Source organism: Leopardus geoffroyi, chromosome D3 (genome assembly GCF_018350155.1).
Source record: "Leopardus geoffroyi isolate Oge1 chromosome D3, O.geoffroyi_Oge1_pat1.0, whole genome shotgun sequence".
In the NCBI taxonomy this organism is placed as follows: Eukaryota; Metazoa; Chordata; class Mammalia; order Carnivora; family Felidae; genus Leopardus; species Leopardus geoffroyi.
In genome coordinates this window covers 80803466-80822018 of record NC_059339.1, presented here as the reverse complement: position 1 = coordinate 80822018, position 18553 = coordinate 80803466, and the positions used below count along the sequence as shown (strand labels likewise).

The window sequence follows — 18553 nt, the reverse complement described above, 5'->3', positions numbered from 1 at the left end:
GATGCCCTGGCGAGACAGTACCCCAGCAAGTTACTGACCAGAATCAACGGAGGCAGTATCCTGAAGGCGAAGGGTCTTGACTTCTGCCTTGGGCGTCTTTCTCTCTCAAGCTCTCATAAGGGTATTTGCACTCTGTTCACCTCAGAGAAGTTCTGAAGATAACATGAACGTATGTGCCCAAATTCAGGTGGTTGGAGTGAAACCGGTTTCATTCAGGAGGGGATTTAGCCAAATTTAGGGGGGGCTTTGCTTTTGGGTCAAAGCATAGTGGTTCGACCACCACTTCGACACCTGGCTCCAGAGTCAAAACATAATCTCAGAAGAGGAACCTGCAAAAACAAACCTACTACACACGTAGGCAACCTACTTCTTTATGAGGGACGTGGAATTTAAGTGTTGGTTGGACCCGGATGGCTCATCTATTTTTTATTTCTCACTGACGAGACATGAGCTAGCAGCCTGATGGCAAATTTTACAGAGACGAACCTTCCCTTCTCTCCAGGCGCGTCTGTGGACTCGTTCACCACTGGATTTTTCTGCCTGTTAGGCCTTAGGAAACATTTTGGCAGGTTGCACCGTTATTTTGCTCATGTTGTGAGTAGCATTTCTCTGACCTTTTGTTATTTACTGAAACAGTCCGGCCTGTTTTCTTTTAAGAGGAGCGTGAAATGAAGGGGAGTCCGTCAGCACAGGCTGACTTGGTATCAGAAGACTAACTTCAGGCTGTTCGGCTCCAAGGACACTTTTAAAGTTGAGGGGTCGTTGGCCTCCTTGCTTCTTATTCCCATGATGTTAAGGGGTCTTCTGGAGGAGTTTTTTTTCTTCTGCACCAAGGCAGACCATTTATTTAAAACATTTCACCACATCTAAGAACACAGCCCTCGAAGAGTTTTCTTCTGACGTCTTGAGCATGGTGGGTTGTCCAGAGCCTTTCCTGTTTTGATGTGACGTATTCCAGGAGAAGACAGCTCCAGACTGATGATTTGGTGACAGGGGAACCTTTAACTCCTGAGCTCTCACGATCCTTATGAGTCCACGCAGTGGAGGTGATGACATTATTCAGGACACTCTCAGTGTCTCACGGGGGCTCCTTGTGCATTCCTTCTACCTGCCCGTGCCCGCCATACTTATCTCCCTGGTGCTTTTCTGTCCTCTGTCAGGGGACTCCCCATTCATTGCAGGCTGGCTTACAAGGGTAAGGGAAGCATCAAGATCCCATGACATCTTTGGAGATGAGAAAGTGTGTGTGTGTGTGTGTGTGTGTGTGTGTGTGTATTCAGATGTCCACTTGTTCCTGTCTCCCCATCAATCAATCTACTCCCCTGCTCCTGATCTCTTTCTACCTGAGACAGAAAATTCAACAGGAATCCTGTCTTTTCGCTGGGATTCCCATTGAGCTCTTGAACTCAGCTGCTAGCCTTAAAAACCCCCAGTCAAATTTTTGTCATGTTTATTCCCTTAGCCAAACATAAAATGACCTTGGCATACGTGAACCAGCCTGAATGATTGCTAACGAAGGCTCTGTGTCATTTAATGATGATCTGTGTGTTTGCGAATTGCCACGGTCGAATGGCCCTCGTTTTAGAGATGTGTTATTCATTTCTTCAGGCATGCAGTCAATAAATAGTTACTGCCCTGTCTTCAGGGTCGGGGACCTGCTGGTGAGCAGAAGAGACAGGTGTTCTGGAGGTCATATGTGAATGCAGAGATACAGGTGATAAATAAGTAAAGTGAAAGGTCAGGTGCTGATAGACAACAAAAAGAACGACGTTGGGTAGCTGGGGAGGGGCGGGCTGGTTTAGATGGAGTGTCACGAGGGATCTTGCACTTGCCACAGACCTGTAATGTGAGGCAGAACCATGAGAAGTCCTGGGAGAAGCTTGTGGAGACAGAAAAAAGAGCCAAGTCTTGGCCTGAGTTACACCCCTCTCTCCTCCCTGTTCCTTAGCTAATGGCCTCATCTCTGTGTTTGCCAGTTGGGGACTAGGACCGGATTGTTCTTTAAACCTCTGTGTCATTGGGAAAACCCGTGAAACAACTGAAAGATGCCGTCTTATCAGAAGGCTGGTTGTGATGCCGGATGCCGGCCAGCCCGGCGTGAGCCGCTCAGACTCTGTCATCCCTGCTCATCCCCTCTCCACGGCCCTCCTATTCAGAGAGGCCACGTGGTGCAGATGAGAAGATAAGTCGACTTCATTTCATAGAGAAAGGTCATAGGAAATACTTCAAAATACTGTGAGTAGACAAAGAAGCAGCCGAGATCTTCGAATACAACGAGGCTACGATGGGCAAGGCTACGATGCCAGACAAGCGCTAACTTTCTCATGCCGCTCTTTAAACTTTTTATCTTGCAGTAAATATAGATCCACAGGAAGTTGCAAAAATAGCAGAGAGAGGTCCTATGTACTCTTCATCTGGCTGCCCCCAATGGTAACATCCTGCACAGCTAGCTCGGAGTATGGTGTATATAGCATACCCGTTATCAACGCCAGGAGATTGACGTTAGTATAACCTCCGGACCGTATTCAGATTACACTAGTTTTTCCCCGCCCCCGTCTGTGGGCATGCCTGTGTGCGTACTTCACCCCACGTCCAGATTCCTGTGACCACCATTTCCATCAGGTTACAGAACTGTTCCATCACCACCAAGAAGCTCCCGTGTTTCATGGCACTTTTGTGTACGAGAAGTTGTCGCAGACGTTATCCTTTATCTCCAGTGGGTCGTATTCCGCATGAGTCTGTAGCGAGGTTGGATAAGTCTCTGAAATCTATCACTTGCTTTGGCTGCCGTGGGATCTGTGTAATTGACTTACAAATGGAGATCCTCGGTCTGACTTGTATCAAGAGCATCTTCAAGGCCGGAACAACAACAACAACAAAACCCACGGGGTTGAATGAACGGGTGCCCATCACTTGATACCCAGTTGGTTTAAGAGGCCGGTACCAGTCACGTGACCTCAGTAGTCGACTTCTAAGAAAAGCAAAACCCTTTCTGATGCCACACAGCTTTGGGGACGTCATGTCTACGTGGGGCTTTTACTACGGCATTTCTTGGAGATGGCTGAGGAACCCCCCCAGTAATGGGTTAACCGGATACCTGATGAGTGGGCGCATTCCTTATAGAAGAGAGAACAAATTACTGCAAAATGCCCCTTTGTGTGTGGCGGGAAGCTGCCTTTAGGACGTGCAGTGAGTGAGGACTGGAGGTGCGGGCTGACAGGGAGGCAGCTATAAACAGATTGAAGGAGAGACAACGGACTTAAGGGAAAACATCTGCCGGCTGCATCTGACATCCAAAAGCCTCATCTGTGGCCCAGGATCAGTCTCGTAATGCTTAAAAAAAGGAATGTGAAGGGGCCCGACTCGGGTTCTGAAAGTTTCTTTTTTTTTCCTCGAGATTTTCTGTTTGCTTTGCCCAGAATGCTGCCAGGGAGTGATGGAAGGATCACATCTGGTCCCGCTTCCTGAGGCCGAAGCGGCATTCCTTAGAAGCGAACTCTTGCATGATTGATTTGAAAGACGTTTTTACCTGTATCGTTCTAGGCACACCAATCAGAGAGCCCACTTATTTGGCTTAAGTGAAGCCTCTGGAAATCTCGAGATGGACTCTTCAAAGATCTTGCATTTCAAGGAGAAGGTTTGGTATTCATGAAGCTGGAAACCAGAAGAGAGAAGCAGATAATGTTCTCATGGGGCCTCAGCAGAGATTAAGAGCATCTCTCTCAATGATAGGTTGAACTTAACATTTGTCAAATAAGTCCCTTGACTTACGCGTTATGTTTTCTCTTCAGCCGTTAGTTTGCGTCCTGTGGGCACAGCCCGGGAGGCTGAGTCAAAGGAAATGAAGATCGGGTGTTCTGCATCCATATGCTAGCGTTCGGTTTCTTGAGATGGAAGAAGAAGGGGATCCTGAGTAATGAGATCTACTCTTCGCTCGCGGATCGCGTCCCTGCTGCGCACAGCACCCTCACGGCGGGTTGCCGATTCCTTTACTCTGCACGTTCAGTGATTTTTCCCGTGGGGCATGTCACCTGGACTGTTGTAATGGAGACGGAGGAAGTTGTCCTAAACATTGTAAACAGCCTTATTGGACATTTCACAGTCCTCCCTAGCGTCCTCCTTGCCTTCCATTATCTACTTGACACGATCCCTCTTTATTTTTATACATCTAACCCCCGACCAAGATGGCCGGGGGCCTCCCATGTGCCATTGCCACATGGGATATAAGCACTTCAGAATTCCTCGAAATGTGAATTCAGTCCGTGTAAATAATCACTTCAGGTGCATGATGCTGTTGGCTAGAGCTCTGTTCGGAACACCACGTCCAGTAGCAGGGGAGAGCAATGAGAAGTGACGGATAATAAGGCCCTGTGGCGACACTCGAAGGGTAGGAGATGGGATAAACAGAGGAGAGGAATGGGGGATGGTGATGCACAAGTGTTGCAAAAGGAGCAGTGACAGTCACTTGCGCTTTGTGCCCGGAATCTATGGCATCCTCATTGTTTACTCTCCAACACAGACATGTGATAGATTCTCAGCATTTGTTGAAATAAATTGGGCCATACACCGTATTGCCTCTCCGTAACGTGCGTACCTTAGCCCTATGGTACAAAAGGGCAAGTTTCGTTAATGTCGGATAATTTGCCTCAAGTCACATAGGTCGAATGTGGTAGATTTGCAGTCGGGTCTTTTGAGCCCCCAGTGGTACCTTCTATTGGCAAGTCAGTGGTTTCTTGTTTCCTTAAGGCACAGAATCCTTCTGAGTATCTATCTGAACGTGGTCCAGGTGCTGAGAAGCTTGGAAAGGCTCAAACTGCATTTTTTCTTTCTTACAAGAAACCTCTAGAACTGTTTCCTGGTACCCTAGGGATGACGGACACAGTTTCAAGAGCCACACCTTGGAGTAGCGCATCTCAGAAAATGTCTGTGGGTGCGTGTCTGTGCGTCGTTTGCTGCGCATTTATTTCCTCATACCTCGGGAACCTCTGGTTGAATTTTTCCAAACCAAGCAATTGACCTTACGACTTTATATCCTCTGAGTTCCCACCACAGTTCAGACCCAGCTCCTTTTTTAAAAATTGCATTTTACACCAAGATAGCTGGGCGGTGAGGGAAAGAGTAAGGGTGGGTGGGGCATTCTCAAACCAGGTCAGGGCGACAGGCTGGGACATCTTGTTTTCATCAAGTCCTCGTAGCTACCCTTTACTTCTCTGTGTTTTTGCTGGGCTTTCAAGATTCTGTTGTGCTCTTTGGAGCTGGATGTTTTCCAGAAGGTCATCAAGAAAAAGGAGGATGTATCTTCTGCATTAATAACCTTTGGCAGTAAAATCAGACCAAATGATCTGGTAGAGAGCAGGAATGAAGTGGGGGGGGTGCATTTACTCCCCCTTTCCAGGAAAGTGTCAAGTTCACTGTGCCCCAGCACCAGACTCCTCACCCAGTAACTCTTAGATCTTATATCAAGTTTACTCAATAATGGTGATGTCAATGGCAAAACTGCTATCCCATTTTTGAGGGATAAGAATTGTTCCTTTTAAAGGCATACGATAAGCAAAGTAAGTGACCATGAAATACACTTGGAGTAATGGCTAATTTCTGTATGTGCTTTCCTGGTTGTTTTTTTTTTTTTTTAATATTTATTTATTTTGAGAGAGAGAGAGAGGGAGGGAGGGAGGGAGGGGCAGAGATTGGGGGAGAGAGACTCCCAAGCAGACTCCATGCTGTCAGTGCAGAGCCTGATTTGGGGCTCGAACTCACAAACCGTGAGATCGCAACCTGAGCCAAAATCAAAAGTCAGTTGCTTAACAGACTGAGCCACCTAGGTGTCCCTGGATTTTTTTTTTTTAAGTGGATTCATTAATGTGGAGTTTCAAAACAGCTCTTACATATTTACATTTTTGGCACTTTATGTAATTATTGATATTCACAGGGAATATATGAAAATTTAAAGAATATACTAAGGTTTATGGCAACGATAAACACCATCGATCAAGGGTCAAACGTCTGTGGCCTGTGGGCCAAATCTAGCTTGCCATTTATTTTTACAAATAAAGTTTTACTGGAACACAGCCATGCCCATTTGTATATGGATTGCCTGTACCTGTTCTCCTATAATAGCAGCAGAGTTGAATAGTTATGATAGAGACCATATATCTTAAAATATTTACAAGGGCCCTTTACTGAAAAAGTTTTCCAACCCTTGCCATAGACATCTCCATGACATTTATTTACTCATTCATTTTGTGAACACCGAGTATGTGATAGATACTCTGGGGGAATATAAAGATGAATAAAACAGTCCCTGATACGCAAGAACTTCAAATGTAACGGAGACATGTTCTCTAAGAGCCACCTGACCAGGTGGATGACAACATGTAGTACAGACAAGAAATAATTGAGTTGGTCTGTGGTTCAGAGCTGGTGAAGGTCGTCTGACAAAGGGAAAGAATTGGGAGCAGTGAGGGGATATCGCTTTCATAACTGTGGCTCACAGCGATTTCCCAGCGGGAACTTCATGAGAAGTAAGAGTCATTTCCTTCACGGAATTTTATAAATTGTGGTATCCAAAAGGTGGAAGTGATTTAGGATATTACTTAGCGTCCAAATTTCTTTATCTGGAAGCCTGTTTCCCCTGTAACTATGGGAAATCATATTTCTAGAAAATGTTTAAAGATTTGAAGAAAGGCTTCCTTATTCAAGGACAGAAGAAACTCTTTTTCTTTTTCTTTCTTTCTTTTTTTTTTTTTTTTTCCTAACTGTTCACTGAACAGAGTAATATTAAATGGTATGGGTCTTGAAGAAGGGATCTTGACAGGAAATCTCTCAAATGTCAGATGAATTAAAAACAAGGTGAAATTACAGAGCCCAGCCATGAATAAGCATGACTCAGTGACAGTTACATTTCTTTCCTCTCCAGAATGCCACAGTGTACAAGTGGGCATGGGGCTTTTGGTAAAGGTTCAGGTCAAATGCCACCACACCCTGGAAACACTGCATGCAGGAAGCTTCCTGAACCCTCCCAGTTGGGATCAATGTCTGCCTCCTCATTTCTGACTTGCTAGGGCCGGGTTTGTGCCTTTTTTTAAAAAAGTTTTTTAGGGGTGCCTGGGTGGCTCAGTCGGTTAAGCGTCCGACTTCAGCTCGGGTCACGATCTCACGGTCTGTGAGTTCGAGCCCCGCGTCGGGCTCTGGGCTGATGGCTCAGAGCCTGGAGCCTGCTTCCGATTCTGTGTCTCCCTCTCTCTCTGCCCTTCCCCCGTTCATGCTCTGTCTCTCTCTGTCTCAAAAATAAATAAACGTTAAAAAAAAAAATTTTTTTTTAAGTTTTTTAAATGTTTATTTATTTTGGGAGTGCAGAGAGAGAAAGAGAGAGAGAGAGAGAGAGAGAGAGAGAGAGGATCCCAGAAAGGCTCCACACTCAGCTCAGAGCCCAATGCGGGGCCTGATCTCACAACCTTGCGATCGTGACTTAAGGCGAAATCAAGAGTCAGACGCTTGACTGACTGAGCCACCCAGGTGCGCCCCAGGTTTCGTGCCTTTTTGATTTGTGTATCACCAGTTGTGCCTACTCCGTGATTTGTGTTTTCCAAATATTTATTGAATTAACGTGAATTGAACTCAGACCTACGCTGTGCATTCACAGTCTAAGTGGCTGATTTTGGTAAAGGACCAAGAATTGCAGGTTAGTCTAAATACGAAACAGGTGAGACTCTTTCCGTTCCGCATCCACCAGAGGATCAAAATCGTTGGCTAAATTCTGGCCACCCATTGTCTGTATTCATAACGATAGAGACATCCGAGAAAATGCAGCCCAGTTGTGTTTGAGGATAGGACCCTGTCACGTTTTACCCCCTGAAAGCGTAGGATTTTGACTGATAAAGTCTGTTTAGTGAAAGCTACTGAAAGAAAACATCGGGCCCTTAACAGGTAGTTTCAATCTTAGGAGGCACCAAGACGGAATATTTTCTATTTCCTCTCTCTAAGTAGGAGAGCCCCCCGAGCCAGCCGCCCGACCACATTGCCCCCTGGGACTCTGGCCTCCCCTTACCAAGAAGCCCAAACCACTCTGTCTCCCTCCCCACTGCCATCTTTTACAACGGCCCGGGTGCCAGCAGCCAGGCGTATGCCCCAGATGGAGATGACGAGAGGGAGACACGATTGGGAAGGTCACCCAGCCTCCCTCCTTCCCCTCCGTCGGCCCGAAGGAGGATATCCAGCTTTTGTGGATGGGGAACGCACTTTGGGGCGCTTACTGGCAAAAGAAACAGAGCGACTGCCTGTGCACTCGAGGGCCGTATTCTGTCAAAACTGTCTAAATAAACAGACTCGGCCATCTCCTTCGAGCCCCACCGTGTATTTATGAATGGGATTGCCTCATCACTTTCTTTTCATGTTGGTAGCCGGGAAGTCAGAAAGCATTACCTCTAAAATGGGGAGAAAACATTGCGAATGCGTGCATTTCCAGCCAGCTGCGGCCGTAACCAGCAAACAGAATTACTTCACCCCGTCGTCATGGGCCCCCTCCCTGTGGGATTTTTCCTGAGTTTCTGATTTATAACGCTCACTTTTGAAGGCCTAGAAATGCGTAGGTGAGATTAAATTACTGATGATCCCCAAGTCCTGTTTTCACTGGAGCCTCTCTGGATGGCTGCTGATTCCGTCCCGATTCAAGCATTCGGTGGCATGAATCCCCTGGGTTTCTGCCCACATCACTGCATTCCTGGGATGCCTTCACAGGCCTTCGCAAGATCATCTGACAGCCGCCTGTGGGGTCAATGAACTTTATACATAATTAAACATTCGCAGTTAGGAGAATTAACTTTTTTTTCCCCTCCCTGAGAAGCAGAGAAAGTACACGCTCTGTGGCCCTCCATTTAGCGAATACGAGTTCTGGGGAGCGATCGGGCTAGTTTCTCATGATTTAATGCTGAACCGAGCAAGAAAGTGATTGCATCCTCCACCGGGCCTCACAGAACCGTCACCACCCACACTGTTTATTCAGACTCGGATCTTGGCCATTTGGGGTTTAAGCCAGAAGAAGGGGAAAAAAAAAATCCAACCCTGGAATGAACGCTTTGGAAACTCTGTATTCTTCGTGACATACAGCCAACGATTCTTTAAAAAATCTATTTAAAATCAATTACTAGGATCATATTTTCATTTATGACGGATTGTGAGCAACAGCTAATTTTCTCTGTTTCCGTCCAGCTTTGGAGTCGAGGCTGGGATTGGAATCGTCCCCCTGTTTTGCCTGGGCATCTGATGCGACCGCCAAACTATGTGTGGGTAATTGGGCAACTCTGACCTTTGACCAGCTTTCCCTAAAATAACAAGGAAAGGTGTGAGGAGGCGAGGAACCGAACGAAAACAAGCCCGAGGGCTGACACTAAGTGTGCATGAGGGGGAAGGAAATCACACAGGAGGCATATACACTAATGAGAAGCACAGGGGAACACAAGAGGCAGGACCGCGTGCCTGAGAGGAGGGCCGATTGGGCACCAGGTCCTTCTGTCTCCAGGCAGGATTGCAAAAAGTCGTCTCAGATATGTGAGGTTGTATCGAGTTTCTAAAGATCTCTAGAGGAGATTCTGGAACCTCCCTTGGTTACCCACCCTACTATTTGGCAGTTCCTACAGCCAGGAAATTCTTTCTTATTTCCAGCCTAAAATGTGCATGCAGCGCTGCTTTAGGGGCTAAGCTGTTGGTGGGGACCCTCCTCCCCCCCTTCCCGTGGCGCGTATTTACTGCAGGGGCGGAATGCTCGGTTAAAGCTACAGTCATGAGGCCTCCGTGCCTAGCAGCTCACAGACAACCAGGGTAGGGACGGTGCTGGGGAGCCGGCCGGAGGAGGGGCCGTTATTGACTTCCAGACACCAAGTACTATTACTGGGCATTTCGTGGCTGTCACCAAGGGGAAAGAACATAGCTGGGACACGTCCAGGACTCAGCCTCAAAACCATGTGCAGATATGAAACGCAGAAGCTCTCTTTCGGATTTTAGAAGAAAAGGGAAAACAAATCCTGAAGGACAGGGGAGGTGGATTCTAGAGTTTCACTGGCCTCGAGATGGCAGTCCACCTTTTCAGCTGGAAATAAGAGGGGCTGGAAGCCAGAGCCCATAAGGGACCAATCCAGGACGGGATCTCAAGGCTCGCGTCCCCGGTGTAGCGTCCCATTTGCACCGGGCGCTGGGCTCTGAAGGCGAAGTGACCAGAACCGAGGTCACTTTTCTCACTTCCTCCTCCTCGGCAGGTGCACAGGGAATGGTCGGCCTCTCTGCGAATGAATTACGGATTCACTGAAAAAGCTGTCAGATGACCCGGGCAGCCTGTCTTCTTCCCCTTTTTTATCAAGTTATGTCATTGCCCTTCCTCAGGCTGCGGTTTGTTCCAGAAGGGAAGAGGTTGTCTTCTCCTTCACCCGCCTGCCCTACCCTAAGTTGGGCCAGTTTCTGGTTCCCTGTGTTATGTAAATTATTGAATGAGCGGAGTGACTGGTCCTCGGAGTGAGTGGTCCTCGCGCTGTGATGCTGAGGGCTCTGAGCCTGTGATGCTAAATCATGTGCCTTCCTGCCCACTCCTCCCTCACCTGCATCATCTGTCAAGGGATAATAGTGACACTTGTCGTGCCTGCCTCCAGGCCTCCTAGGAACAAGTGGTGATCTCTACTGATATCTTGAAAATGTGCAAAACACAGTACTTTTTTTTTTTAATTATGAACAACTCCAGGCCAACAGGAAATATGGAAAATAAGACAGCAAATGCATGTGTGTTATTAGTTTTGTCATATCTTGATGCCATATATGCTTTAGATCTTCCCACCCACCTGGAGAGAGAGAGAGAGAGAAAGAGAAAGCACTTTTCGGTCCCATGCCTCTCCTCCCTTCTGAGAGCCTCCCAGCTTGGATTTAAATTTGATGCTTATTATTACCATGTGTGAGTGCATCTTTTACACATATGTATCCATAGACAGTGGGTATATTTTTCAATGTTTGTAAACTTTATCGAAAGAGATGTCATTGGGTTTGTGTTCTGCATCATATTTATAAGATTAATCTGTTGAGAAAGATAGACCTCTACCTCATCCATGTTCCGTGACGTATAGTATTCAGTCAAAGGAGGGACATTAAAGTTGTTTCTAACTTTTTAAATGCCCTTTTGAAGGATATTACAGTTGTTTCTAACTTCGTGACCTTACAGATGATGCTACAACATGCACATGTTCTTTGCATACACGTGGAACAGTTTCTCTTAGGGATGTGTGTGTGTGTGTGTGTGTGTGTGTGTGTGTGTGTGTGTGTGCTCATGCGCACGTGTGCATGTGTACCACATTTTTTTTTAATTTTTTTTTAACGTTTATTTATTTTTGGGACAGAGAGAGACAGAGCATGAACGGGGGAAGGTCAGAGAGAGGGAGACACAGAATCCGAAACAGACTCCAGGCTCTGAGCTGTCAGCCCAGAGCCCAACGCGGGGCTCGAACTCACTGACTGCGAGACCGTGACCCAAGCCGAAGTCGGTCGCCCAACTGACTGAGCCACCCAGGCGCCCCTGTACCACATTTTTAAAAAGATTTTTGCAGGTGTGCCTGGCTGGCTGCGTTGCAGAGCCCATAGCTCTTAATCTCTGGGTTGTGAGTTAGAGCCTCATGTTGGGCATAGAGATTACTTAAAAGTAAAATCTTTACAAATTAAAAAAAAATGTTTATTCATTTTTGAGAGAGAGAGAGAGAGAACAGGGGAGGGGCAGAGAGAGGGAGACACAGAATCTGAAGCAGGCTCCAGGCTCTGAGCCATCAGCACAGAGCCCCATGCAGGGCTCACGCTCATGAACTACAAGATCATGACCTGAGCCGAAGTCGGACACTTAACAGACTGAGCCACCCAGGTCCCCCCAAAATAAAATCTTTATTTTAAAAGAAGATTATTTACAGAAAATATTACAGTTAGTCTGTTTTCCGCTACACCCTGATGTCTTCCCTTACCAAACGTATAGATGCAAATGTGCAATTTCTGGGTCTGGGGGCAGAAACATCAACCTTGGTAGATATTGCCAGACTGCTCTCCCACCAATGTGAGTGGGTTTTCCTCACCCTGTGTCTTCTCCGACTTGGCATCATCAGGCTTTTATATGTTGCTTCTCTGATAGATTGTAAAAGTATCTCACTGTGGTATTGGTTTATATTTCTGATTTCCAGTGAGCTTATACTTTTCTTTCTCATGAACGTTGGTGACTGGGGTTTCTTTTTCTATCTATTGCCAGTTTATGGAATTTGATCATTTTTTTTGGTAGCGCGTTGTTTTCTTCCTTATAGATTAAAAAAATCCTGAATTAAAAAAAATTCCAATACAGTTAACCTCTAGTGTTATATTAGTTTTCAGGCATGTAGTATAGCGATTCAACAATTCTATACATTAGTCAGTGCTCATCATGATAAGTGTACTCTTTAATCTCTGTCACCCATTTCACCCATCCCTCCACCCAGCTCACCTCCAGTAAACCATCAATTTGTTCTCTGTAGTTAAGAGTCTCTTTTTCAGTTTGTCTCTTTTTTTCTCCTTTGTTCATTTGCTTTGTTTCTTAAATTCCACATAAGAGTGACGTCATATGGTATTTGTTTTCCCCTGATGGACTTCTTTCATTTAACATTATGTTCTCTAGATCCATCCATGTTGTTGCAAATGGCAAGATTTCATTCTTTTTTTATGGCTGAGTAATAGTCCATTGTGTGATATTTTTTACACACACACCACATCTGCTTTATCCATTCATCTATCTATGGACACTTGGGCTGTTTTCATAATTTGGCTATTGTAAATAACGCTGCACCGAACATAAGGGTGCATATATCTTCTCAAATTAGTGTTTTCATATTGTATGGGCAAATAACTACCCATTGGTGGAATCATGGGATCATATGGTAATTCTCTTTTTTAAGTTTTTGAGGAACCTCCATACTTTTTTCCACAGTGGCTGCACCAGTTTGCATTCCCACCAGTAGTGCAGAAGGGTTCCTTTCTCTCCATATCCTTGCCAACACTTGTTTCTTGTGTTTTTGATGTTGGCCATTCTGACAGGTATGAGGGGATATCTCATTGTGGTTTTGACTTGCATTTCCTTGGTGAGTGATGTTGAGCATCAGGTGTCTGTTTGGCCATCTGTATGTCTTCCTTGAAAAAATGTCTGTTCATGTCTTCTGCCCATTTTTAAGTCAGATTGTTTGGGGTTTTTTTTTTTTTTTTTTTGGTGTTGAGTTGTATAAGTTCTTTACATATTTTGGATGCTAAGCCTTTATTAGGTATGTCATTTGTGAATGTTTTATCCCATTCTGTAGGTTGCCTTTTAGTTTTGTTGAGTGTTTTCTTTGCTGTGTAGAAGCCTTTTATTTTGATGTAGTCCCAACTGGATTAAAAAAAAAAAAACTTTTATCTCTCAGTATATTTCTTGCCTTTAAGCTTTGTCTTCTCATGTCTTTTGTCACAAGAGTTTTAAAATCAAATTTATCACCACTTTTTCTCTCTTTTTTTTTACTATTGTGTCATTCCCCAACCTAAGATTATAAAAATAGTGACTGTATTTTGTTCTAAATATTTTAAAGTTAACTATAATTCTCTTGGAACCCATTTTGTGGATGAAGTGAGAGTTTGAGATCAATTTTTTTCCCCTGTGAATAACCAATTGTCCCGGAACCATCTATGAAATAGTTCAGTCCTTAACCACAGTTTTCTAATGCTACCTCTGTCTCATCCCAAATTCTGATACATGGAGGGGCTCTCTCTATTGAATTGGTTAAGTTATCTATATCTGCCCCAATCCTAATGTGCCTGAATTATAAGGCTTTAATTAATGTCTTAATATCAGGACAAGTGCCCACTTTATATGTTTTCAATATTGTCTTGGCTGTTCATTGACCTTAATTCTTCTGTGTGAATTTTTAAACCAGGTAAAAATGTTTATGAAAAAGATTTCTGGGATTTTATTATGAATTACATTAGATTTATATATTAACTTAAAAGGAAGGTATTGATGTTAAATTTCCAAATCTCTGAGCATGATACAAATCACTGTTTATTTAGTTCTTATGACTTCTAGTGAAGTTTAATAATTTGCTTTAGATTTATTCCTAGGTTTGTCATAGTTTATTGCTATTGCTAATGGGATCTTTTAAAAACTACATTTTCTAGTTGATTGTTGCTGATAAGAATGTCATGAGTGTTTGTATGTTAACCTTGTCTCCGGGTGTTCGTGCCAGACTCTCTTATTACTTGTAATTGTTTGTAGTTTCTTTTGGATTCTCTATGTAGACAGTCTTATCATCTGCAAATAATGCTTCTTTTGTTTCTCCATTTCTAATCCTTATTTCTGTTACTCCTTTCTCTTGTTTTATTGCATCAGCTCTGTATCTCACACGATGATGAATGGAGGAGGGGGTGATGGAAAAAGCATATTTGTCTAGTTCCTGACTTTAAAGGAGATGTGTTCCTAAAGTTTATTGTAGGTTCTTCATAGAAACTACTTCTTAGTTAAAACTTCCTTCTGTTCTTGGTTGGCTAGGTATTTTATTGCATTTTAAAATTGTGAATGGGTGGTAAATTTCATTAAATACTTTTTCTGCATCTATTGGTATGATTATATAGTTTTTCCTTTTGTAATCTGTCAGTGTGCCGAATTACATTAGCTAATGTTAAATCTTCGTTGAGCTTCTAGGATAAACCCTACCGGATCATCACAAACACACACATAGACTCACAGCACATATTAAGCATGTGATAAATATATGTGATACATGATATATATCAGATTAGAAACATAGTTTTTAGAGAAATATTATATATTTATGCGCACACTACACTCATGAGTATGTTTGTTGATATTTTACTTTGGATTTTTGCTTTGATATTTTGAACTGAGATTGACTGATTGCTTTCTTGTTTTGTACTGTCAGTCTATTTCTAAAGTCCAGACTGAACTTTTATAAAAATACGTCCAGGAGCTTTTGTTGTTTGTCTGTTTTTTTCTGTCAATTTTGGTAACATATTTTTCTAGGAGATTTTTTAATTTCATCTGTTTTTAGATTTATTGCTTTAAAGCAGAGAATAGAATTCTCATACTTAAAAAAATAATTGCTTTATTTTTTTATAATTGTATTATAGTTATGGGGTTTTTATGCCTAATACTGTTTATTTGTGCCTTCTTTTATTTCTCTTAGTCATGCTTGTTGTGTTTCTACCAATTTTATTAGTCTTTTTAAAGAATCAACCTTTGTTTTCTTCCTACTCTATATTGTTTCTTGGTTTTTACTTTATTGATTTGTTGTCGTTATTATTGCCTTCCTACTGCCTCATCCATTTGTGGAAAAAAGAACTTTCTTCTGTTGTCTTTAGTTTATTGCTCCTTACCTTCTTAATTTTGAATTTTTCTTGTTTTTTGATATTCCACTTAATGCTAAGCATTCCTTCTACTAAAATCTAAGGTTTCAACTATTGTTGTGCAATTCTAAATGTTTTGTTACTTTCATTTCTATTTCATATTAATAACTCAGTAGTGTGTTTTTGAAATTTCAAATGTACTGGGGCTTGGTGGCTGTGGTTTTGTTATTGATTTCAAGTTTTATTGTATTTTGGTTGATGATTGTGGTCTGAATGTTAGCAGTTCTTTGAAATTTGTTGGGACTTGCTCTGTGGCTTAGAACTTGGTCAATTTTTGTAAACATTTCATGTGTATTCTTTATTGGGTGGAGTATTCTCTTTCCGTATACATTAGATGAAGTTTATGAGATGCATTTTATAAATCTGTATTTTTTTTCTCTTTTTTAGTTTGATCTATTTATTTCATGAGATGTGTGCTAAAATCTCTCACTCTAATTTTGAATTGTTACATTCCTATGATTAACTCAGTTTTTGCTATATATGCTTGACAGAGTTCTGTTAGGTACACAGAAGGATTCCTGGTGAATGCATCCTTTTATCATCAGGCAGTGACCCTCTTTATCACCCCAAATGCTTTTGGCTTTGAAGTCTCTTTTAGCAGATTCGTTTATTCATTCAATTAAAAGAAATATTTATTGCATATTTATTATTTGTAGGGACACTTATATTTGAACACCTTATTTTATGTGTATCCCTGCTGTGACATTATGTTTTAGGTTTCTGTCTTGTAAACAGCTGGTGTTTTACAAAATTCAGTCTGACGACTTCTGCCTTTTAAGGGATTAGTTTTAAGCCATTTACATTTATTTGATAAGTCATATATTTGGAGTTCACTAGGAATCCAAATGTCTTCTATACGCCCTGCTTCTTCTTCACTTGTTTTTTCTTCCTATTCTGTCTCCTGTTAGATGACTTGAGTCTTCTTGTTGGTTTTGCTTTCCCTTTCCTGTGCTCACTCCTTGCTCCCCGTGTGGCATTAGGCCTCCCGGCCACGGCCACGCTCAAGGTCCAGCCTGGACCCCAAGTGCGGCAGGCTATGTTCCATGAGGACAGAGGACCTACTCAGGAACTATTTCCCCAAGAAGACTTCTGAGCTGGAAGCATTTTTAAAGGATCCAGCTCTCCATGAAGCTAACCTGAGCAATCTGAGGGCCCCATTGGATGTCCTGGTGCCTAATCCTGTCAAGGGGAAAGAGAAGGAAGAGCAGAAGAAACTGCAAGAGAAGGAAGATGAGGATTAAATGATGAAAGGGCAAGCTGAGGGCCGAGGTTCTCCCAGGAGTCCAGTAAATGGCAAGAAAATCGTGATCCTCTTGTAGCACCTGCCGCCTGAGACCGAGGATGTCACTGGGCAGTCAGCCTGGCCCCCGCCTGGCTGCAGCTGGAGATACCTCGGATTGAGGACAGCGTCAGTTTTGGAGTGGCTGTCCGGCAGGAGGTGTGTGAGCTGAAGAGACCACCCTTCACGCCTAGTTGGAAGCCCCCCACGCTCCCTCCAGTCTCCAAGGATTCCTTGGAAGGGGGCCGGGTGGCCGAGTAGCCCCACGGGTGGGATTATCCACAGCTGGCGCAAGAGCTGGATGAGGTAGAGTGCTAGGACTTTGGCTGGTGGTCATGGAGATCCGCAGTGCTTGTGTGGTGCTGTATGACATCATCCCGAAGGACTTCAAGAAGCTCAAGAAACCCAGGGGAGAAACAAAGGCAATGGTGTATCGAGAGCCCTCCCTCTCGTTATGTGCTGAGCCCAGCAGATACATCCCCACCTCTAACTGGGGCTCCAGACTTTCCCTACCTTCCTCCTTTTGGGGTTTCTTCCTCACTTTGGATCCCAGGTACAAGAAATACACATCTACCATTTTTAAAAAATGCTGTTTTCCTCTTGTAACGTATGTGTTTTGTTCTGTTATTTTAGCTGTTACTCTTGAACCTTAAAAATTGTATTTGAGTCAACAAAGTCTAAAACTAAAGTTTATCTGGGGGCGCCTGGGTGGCTCAGTCGGTTGAGCGTCTGACTTTGGCTCAGGTCGTGATCTCGCAGTTCACGAGTTCGAGCCCCGCACCGGGCTCTGTGCTGACAGCTCAGAGCCTGGGGTCCGCTTCGGATTGTGTCTCCCTCTCCTGCTTGTGCTCTGTCGCTCTGTCTCTCAAAAATAAATTAAAAGAACATTTAAAAAAAGTTTATCTGTATCTCTGTTTTCTTCTCAAATAACATAACAGACCCCTTAGAACACTTTAATGAAGCTTTTATCTCTCATATTCTGATATGACACTGTTGAATATTTTATCATCTATCATTTTGTTTTTTTGTTCCCAACTAGTTTTTGTTTGTTTGTTTGTTTGTTTGTTTGTTTGTTTTTTACAAATCTACTTTTTAAAATATGTCAACACATGGGCGCCTGGGTGGCTCAGTCGGTTGAGTGTCCGACTTCGGCTCAGGCCATGATCTCACAGTTCGTGAGTTTGAGTCCCGCATCGGGCTCTGTGCTGACAGCTCAGAGCCTGGAGCCTGCTTCCGATTCTGTGTCTCCCTCTCTCTCTGCTCCTCCCCCACTCATGCTCTGTCTCTCTCTCTCTCAAAAATAAATAAACATTAAAAAAAATTTTAAATATGTCAACTCATGTACCAGTGGTTTATTTTATTTATACTGTGGTTAAGAGTATGAAAACCAGAAGCAAACTGCTCTAATTTGAATTTCAATTTTATTGTAAATCGCTTAGAATTGGTGCCTGGTATGCAGTAAAGTACAGAGTTAACCCTCAGGAAATGTTCCTCATGTTGCTTTTTGGATTCTGTTCATTCTTTCTCAGTTCAGATTCCTTTTTACTGAAGTACATCCTTGGGTAGTTATTTCATGAGAGGTTTAGGAAGATTAAACAATCTCTCTCAGTCTGTCTGCCAATATCTTTAATTTTTACCCTCAGTCTTGAATAATAACTTTCTAGGGATAGAATTCTATGTAGATCTTTTCCCTCAGCATTTGAAATTATTGTTTCACTGCCTTCCAATACCTACCATTGATAAGGTGTAGTTACGCTAATCTGGCATTCGTTTACAGGTGTCTATTTTTTCCTCTCTAATGGCTTTACAGGGGGTGTTTTTGTTATTGTTGTTAGTTTTCCTTTTGTT

At 43.4% G+C, this 18553-nt stretch overlaps 1 protein-coding gene and 1 pseudogene across 2 annotated transcripts in view; both read left to right on the top strand.

Annotated features, from left to right (window-relative positions):
- Positions 1–18553, top strand: part of BCL2 (BCL2 apoptosis regulator) — a 181069-nt gene that overhangs the window by 67771 nt on the left and 94745 nt on the right. The window lies entirely within an intron of this gene.
- Positions 13234–17399, top strand: LOC123588249 (annotated as a pseudogene).